Source organism: Pezoporus wallicus, unplaced genomic scaffold, assembly GCF_028554395.1.
Source record: "Pezoporus wallicus isolate ANWC-B61680 ecotype Strahan unplaced genomic scaffold, APGP_CSIRO_Pwel_v1 contig_13850, whole genome shotgun sequence".
In the NCBI taxonomy this organism is placed as follows: Eukaryota; Metazoa; Chordata; class Aves; order Psittaciformes; family Psittacidae; genus Pezoporus; species Pezoporus wallicus.
The window spans coordinates 856,776-862,775 of NW_026635243.1; positions in this window are offsets into that span (position 1 = coordinate 856,776).

A 6,000-nucleotide genomic window follows, 5' to 3' on the forward strand; every position below is an offset into this window, starting at 1 on the left:
GAGCTTTCTGCTGATGCAACCCACCAAATAGCTCCTGAATACCCATCCCTTTCAGTGTTACTCATGTAAACCCTTTAGAAGTTGTCTTTGTTCCTAAACATGAGGGTTTTACAGGAGTTGTTCTCTCACTGTGTTGAGTGTCTGAACCGCTTTGCTATGGGTGTGATTTATGAAGACTGAGAGGGCTTTTTGCATGGGGACTTCTTGCTGCCACCCTGTTCTGCTCTCACCCAGCCTCTTTACGATCTGAGCATCCCTCCACATACCCACATGGGCCTTTCCATCACTGCGAAGTGAAAACCAGATCAAGAGGAGTGACATTCTTGACGTGGTAACTTGGAATTGCTGTTCTGCCACAGCCCATCCACGGGTGAGCTGCGCCCATCCCAAAACCCCACCTCAGAGACAGCAGCCTTGTGGCCAAGAGCAGTTTATGGCATGAGATTCTTCTTATTCTTTCTCCTTTATTCATTTCTTATTTAAATCCAGCTGGCTGGTTTTCCTTTCTCTCCTCATTCACTTGGAGGAGCTGGTTAATCCCCTGCACTGGGAGCTGCTGTGGCAGCAGTCCTCCAAATGGGTGTGAGACCAGGTTAGGATCCTCATCACCTCAGTTTGCTTGTAATAACGTCTTAGATCTCTGCTCTCCCCTGTGGTGTTGCTGTTCAGAGCCCGTCCATCAGGAGCCCTGAAATGATTGGCATTTCATCAAACATCTGTCCAACGTTCCTTACCCCCTTTGGGAATTTCCACGTGGGCCGAGCAGTTCTGGGCTGGTTTTCGGCATTTGACAATCGCCTGAGCACAAATTGGTGGTGAAAGAGCACAACCTGCGGAGGAAGTGACCCTTCTCCAGCGGGCCCGAAGGGTTGGAACTCACCAGAGCCAGTTCCCAGACACCCTGAGGCAGATAAAATGCCACTGCCTGCTGCCTGCGCTGTTTCAGGCACCCCAGTGGTCCTTGCCCAAGGTCATGATCCTTGTTGCCTGCCCTCAAGTAAGCACATTATCACTGATAAAGGCACCTGAAGTCTTTGTGGCCCCACTGGCACCCTGTTTGTGTGTGGTGCTGGCAGTGAGGGCCGGGTTAAGCTGTTCTGGTGCCGTTTCCGTGGTTTGGAATGTTCAGACTTGGTCTAAGCTTTGTCCGAATCCTGAGTTTCCTGGCGAATGTGTGTTGTTGGAATAGCCATAGCAGTCTGTTAATGTGTCTAATTTTAGATCAGTGACAAGCGTATCCAACCTTAAATCCCCGTTCAGTACTTTAATAACTTCCTTTCTGAAATGGGTTTTGCACATGGGGACCAAGCGGGAGCCCGGGGATGGAGCTGCAGGTCCCAGCCCCTGGTCCGTGTCAGGCTGTGGTGGCTCCTGAGCCGCTGCCACACTGAGGGTCTGGGGATCTATTATTAGTATTATTTAAATTATTGTTTAGTTTTTAATAAATCAATGCTAAGATTTAAACTATGCACAAAATGGTCAAGGTACCTGGAAGGTCTGAGGATAGGTGTGGCTTCAGCGCTGAGGAAGGGAAAGGATTGCAAAGGCAAATCCTGGATACCGAGGTACTAAAAACTTCCTTTTCACAACACGTAAGATCCACTTACATCCTTAGAAGTTCAGTCTCCTCTGGGAGGTTAATTCCCAGGAGCCAGGGAAGGAGAAAGGTGTCATTCACAAACAGAACTAATGAGAACCTGTGTTGGTAATCCAGTCATAGACCCACGACTGTCACCTCCCTTGTGCTAAGGTGTGTTCTGCAGAGCTTGGCGCTGGGCTGTCGCCCTGCTGCAGCCGTTGTGGAGATGCCAGGAACCATCCCAAGCTCTGTGGGACACGGGGTTACCTCTCCACAGCAGGGTTATGAATGTATCTGATGTCCTGGCATTAGACTTTTCTGTTGCCCTACACTGAATTGCTGCTTTTCTCTGTTGATGCCATTTTGGTCTCTGGGAGTTGCTCTATTGAGCTTAACAAGCACTATAGCTTTTAATATATTTGTAGAAGTGCTGCTAATGTTCTGGGATGATTTGAATTCCACTCTGTGGTACAATATCTGTTTTATATTATTTTATCCATGCTTTTGTTTTTTATGTCAACTGTTCCTTATTGTTGTTCAGAAAGAAGAATTAAAGCTCTATTCTCTATGGTTAATGTATTTTCAAACCGATACCATCCTGGTGGTTCTTTATGGCTGCGCCGGTCCCTGCTAACACAGAGGCTGTGGAGAGCATCAGAAAGGCAGCAGGGTCCTGCCTGTGTGCAGGGCTGGCACTTGGCATCCCTGCAGCCTCCAGAAGGTCTTTGGGTGCTCTCTGGGGAGAGTGCTGTGTGTGGGGAGATGTGAATGGTGACCCCAGGAGCACCCGGTGTCATTAGCCACCTCCTCGCGATGTGCTGTCGGCTCCTGTTCCTGCACTGGGAAGAGAGAAAGGATTTGCATCGGTCCCAGCATCGTGTTTGAAGCAACACCAAGCGAGTTTCAATGCATTTCTAACGTAATGCATGGGATAGGAGTAAAAGCGAGGGTGGATGTGAGCTCCAGATTCCTGCCTCGACGTACTTAGTGCGAGAAGAGGCTTAATTAAATACAACCTGGCATTTAATTAATCCTTCCTACGTTTCCTTCTTGGGGCCTGTTTGCTCTTATGGCACAGCACCAGGTTTCAGAGCAGGCTCGCAGCGAAGGGCTTCCAAAGGCTCGTGAAGACACTCCCAAACTCACAGTTTGTGAAGTGCCAGGGGGGATTCCACCAGCCCATGTTACTTACCTGGTATTAGCTGGCAACTTAACCAGTAGAGGCCTGGTCCCCGAGGTGTGAAAGCCCACGTGCTCTGCACTCAGGCTGCAAGGCGCTGTGGGGAGCAAATGATCCTAGAAGTGAGTTTCATTCATTTTGAACGGGGATGTTTTCCCACACAAGCAGGTATCCCGAGGTTGTGCTTTGAAGTGCTCGGAGATTTCCATCAGGATTGCCACCTCCTGCAGTGAGGAGACCCCAGCCTGCAGTGTGGTGGTTCCCTAGCTGCTGCAGGAAGAAAAGCTCCCAGGGCTGCAGACGGGCACTTCAGGAGATGCCACTTTGGGTGGCAGCTCCTGGGAGGGTGGTGGCAACCCCAGTGTTCTCCATGGCCTGTTTTGCTCCTCTGCTGCATGAGTCTGAGCCCTGAGGCTGCTGCTGCTGCTGCCAAACCAGTTTTCCATGGCACATGTCCAGGGCAGCCCGTGGCGGTGGTGGGGTTGGATGGGACGAGGAGCTCTGGGGTAAGTCCAGGGCTTGGTCCCAGTCACCCTCCCTGCATTGCTGTGGCACAGGGCACCCATACAGCACCTCAATGCCAGGAAGGAGCGGGGTGTTTATAACACATCATTAACATGCGTGAATGAACATGTTAAACCTCCATGCAAACAAAGTACTTCTCCTCTAAACACCTACTTTGCACAGGACTGCGCTGTCCTGGTAGCCCCTCTGGCTATGTCTGACTGTGAAGGTGTTCTAACACGTATTCCAGGATGCCTTTTTGCTAAGGAAAATAAAGCCATTGCACAAAGGCTTACCCACAGAGCAGCAAACCCGGGCACATCCTTTGGAAAGCCCCGTTTTGGCTGGCCCAGGCGGCACTAACTTACCCCGATGCCAGGGTGAGGGGCACCAGCATGAACCGTGCTGGCAGCTGGGGCTCCTCACCCTGCCCAGCATCACTGTGAGCCCAAAGTCTGTAGGACAGGACCGGATTTGCCAGCCTGGGGTTTGGAGTTTCCTGCTAGATCCGAGTGTGCTGCAGTGATTTGAGCCGTGGTGTTTCCAACGAGCTGCGGATGTAGCTCACAGCCATGAGAAACAAGCTCAGGCACAGGAGACGAAAGAGCAGGGATGTGCTGAGCTGCTCCTGAAGCACAAGGAAGTGGAGTGCTTTTTCCTGGAGCAATTCTCAGAAAGCGAAAGCATTTCTGCAGCACTTCTATCTGCTGCACTGGGGTGGCATTGAGAGCAGAAAGCTCCCATCCGTGACCATGCACCAACTGAGGTCATTTGGGCTGCTTTAGGCTGAAGTCCGTTTTCTGGGCAGCTTCCAGGAGCTCGGTTGTTCGGGAGGAAGATGCTGTGAGGGCTCATTCGTGCTCTCTGGTTTAGGGACTGGGGTGGACAAGTTCGAGCTGTTCTGAGATCAGCAAATGGAACAAAGCCACTCGCTGGCCTTTATCGCCTCGGCTGACAGCGTTGTTGTTGTTGGCCGCGGTACAGGCGCGCGCTGAAATCTGAGTCACTGCTCTGCCTCGGGAAACACAAACAGGCTCCCAGGAAATCTGCTTCCCTTTGTTCTCCCCCCTCCCCAAACGTCCCACCATGTGCCGTGTGCTGATAGCGCGGCCGGGATGGGTTTGTATCGCTGGCAAAGATTCCAGACCTATGGAATGTTCACCCTCGTGCAGCAGAACCTCCCCTCCAGTGCATGCTAACAGCTCCTTCCTGCCCCAGAGCGCTGGGCACACAAACGGGGTGCTCGATTATCCCTGTTGTTTTGTCAAGGATTGCTGGCTATAGCTGCTTGGTTGAGAGCCTCCCTGGAGGAAGAAGTGTGCTGCGGCAGGGCTGTGCCCTCCTCTGTGCTCTGTGCTGGGCCCTTGGTGCTGTCTGTGCAGCTCTGCACCGATTTTCACGGTGGATGAGGATGAAGAGCGGGGAAAGGAGCTTCTGAGGCCCCTGCCGTGGTGGTGACAGGGAGCAGGAGGATTTTCTGCCTTCCTTTCTGCAGATGATCTGCAGTCAGCACCTTCACGCAGGATTGAGTGCCTGAGAGGTGCGGTTTGCTCCTGGTCAGTTCCTCCTGAGGCCACATCCGGAACCTTCACTGATAGTTTTGGTTTTCATGGGAGCACTTTCATCATGGAGGGTTGCAAGGTGGGACATGGAAGTGCTTCACTGCTTAGGACCAGTGCATTTCAAACCCCCGTGGGCCTGAGAAGAGAGATGCTCGCTCCCCAGCTCCGGATGAAGTGGTTTGGCATACATCTGACCTCTGCACACCAGGAGCGACTTGCTCAGCGGGAAGAGATGGAGGTTGCTAATGGCTGGAACAGAGGAGGGAATCTTGGCCACTGCCCTGGTGAGGTTGGGCAGAGCCCACTGCTGTTATGGCAGAGGTGGCACAGGAGCAGGCTCACATCCCCATGCAGGCAGCAGGGCAGCTGCTGCTCCAGAGGTGCTTTAGGAAGGAGCAAAGGGGTTTGCCTGGGATCTCCACACCGGCTCCATGGCCTGACCTCAGGTTTGCAGGCATGTAACGCGGGTTGGCAGTCGCTCCATGGGATATATGCAATTAACCCGTTTCTCCACTATAGGGCACTGACAGACTATGAGAGAGGAACATCACAGAGCAGCCTGGCTGCTACACCCACCAGTGGTGGTTCTGCCCTGTTTAATGCAGTTCTTAGTTGATTCTGAAACAGTTAATTCTGTCATAGAGGGGAGAAACATTGGCACTACCCATGCGAAAGCAGAGCTGCTGGTAAACTGGTGCCTCAGCCCAACAGGACCTTTTGTGGGCTTGATGGCAAAGAATGTGCTTAAAAATGGAAACTTCTTATAGAGAAAGGGCCTGTCGTTCTGTTCTGTATGAGAGCTGCATATTGGTTGCATACCATCACACTGGTGGGCTGGTGAAATCATAAACCAAAGGTTCAAAGCTCAAATGTCTGTGCAAGATGGAGCTGGCAGTGTCTGTTTGCCATTGCCATCCACACCGCAGGGTGGAATTACAGCTCTAATGTATATACATGGGGTGATGGGACAGGGCTCTGCAGTTAACTCTGCCCCTAGATTGCGGCTCACCCTGGTCCAACACTGATGGACCAGGGGGAGAATGGATCACACAGGTGGGGAGGGAGCACAGAGGATGAAACCCTTCCTAGAGGGCTGTGTGCTCTGTGCTTGCCCAAGGGAGCCATAGTGGTGGGTGATGATGGGTGATGATGGGTGATGGTGAGTGATGATGGGT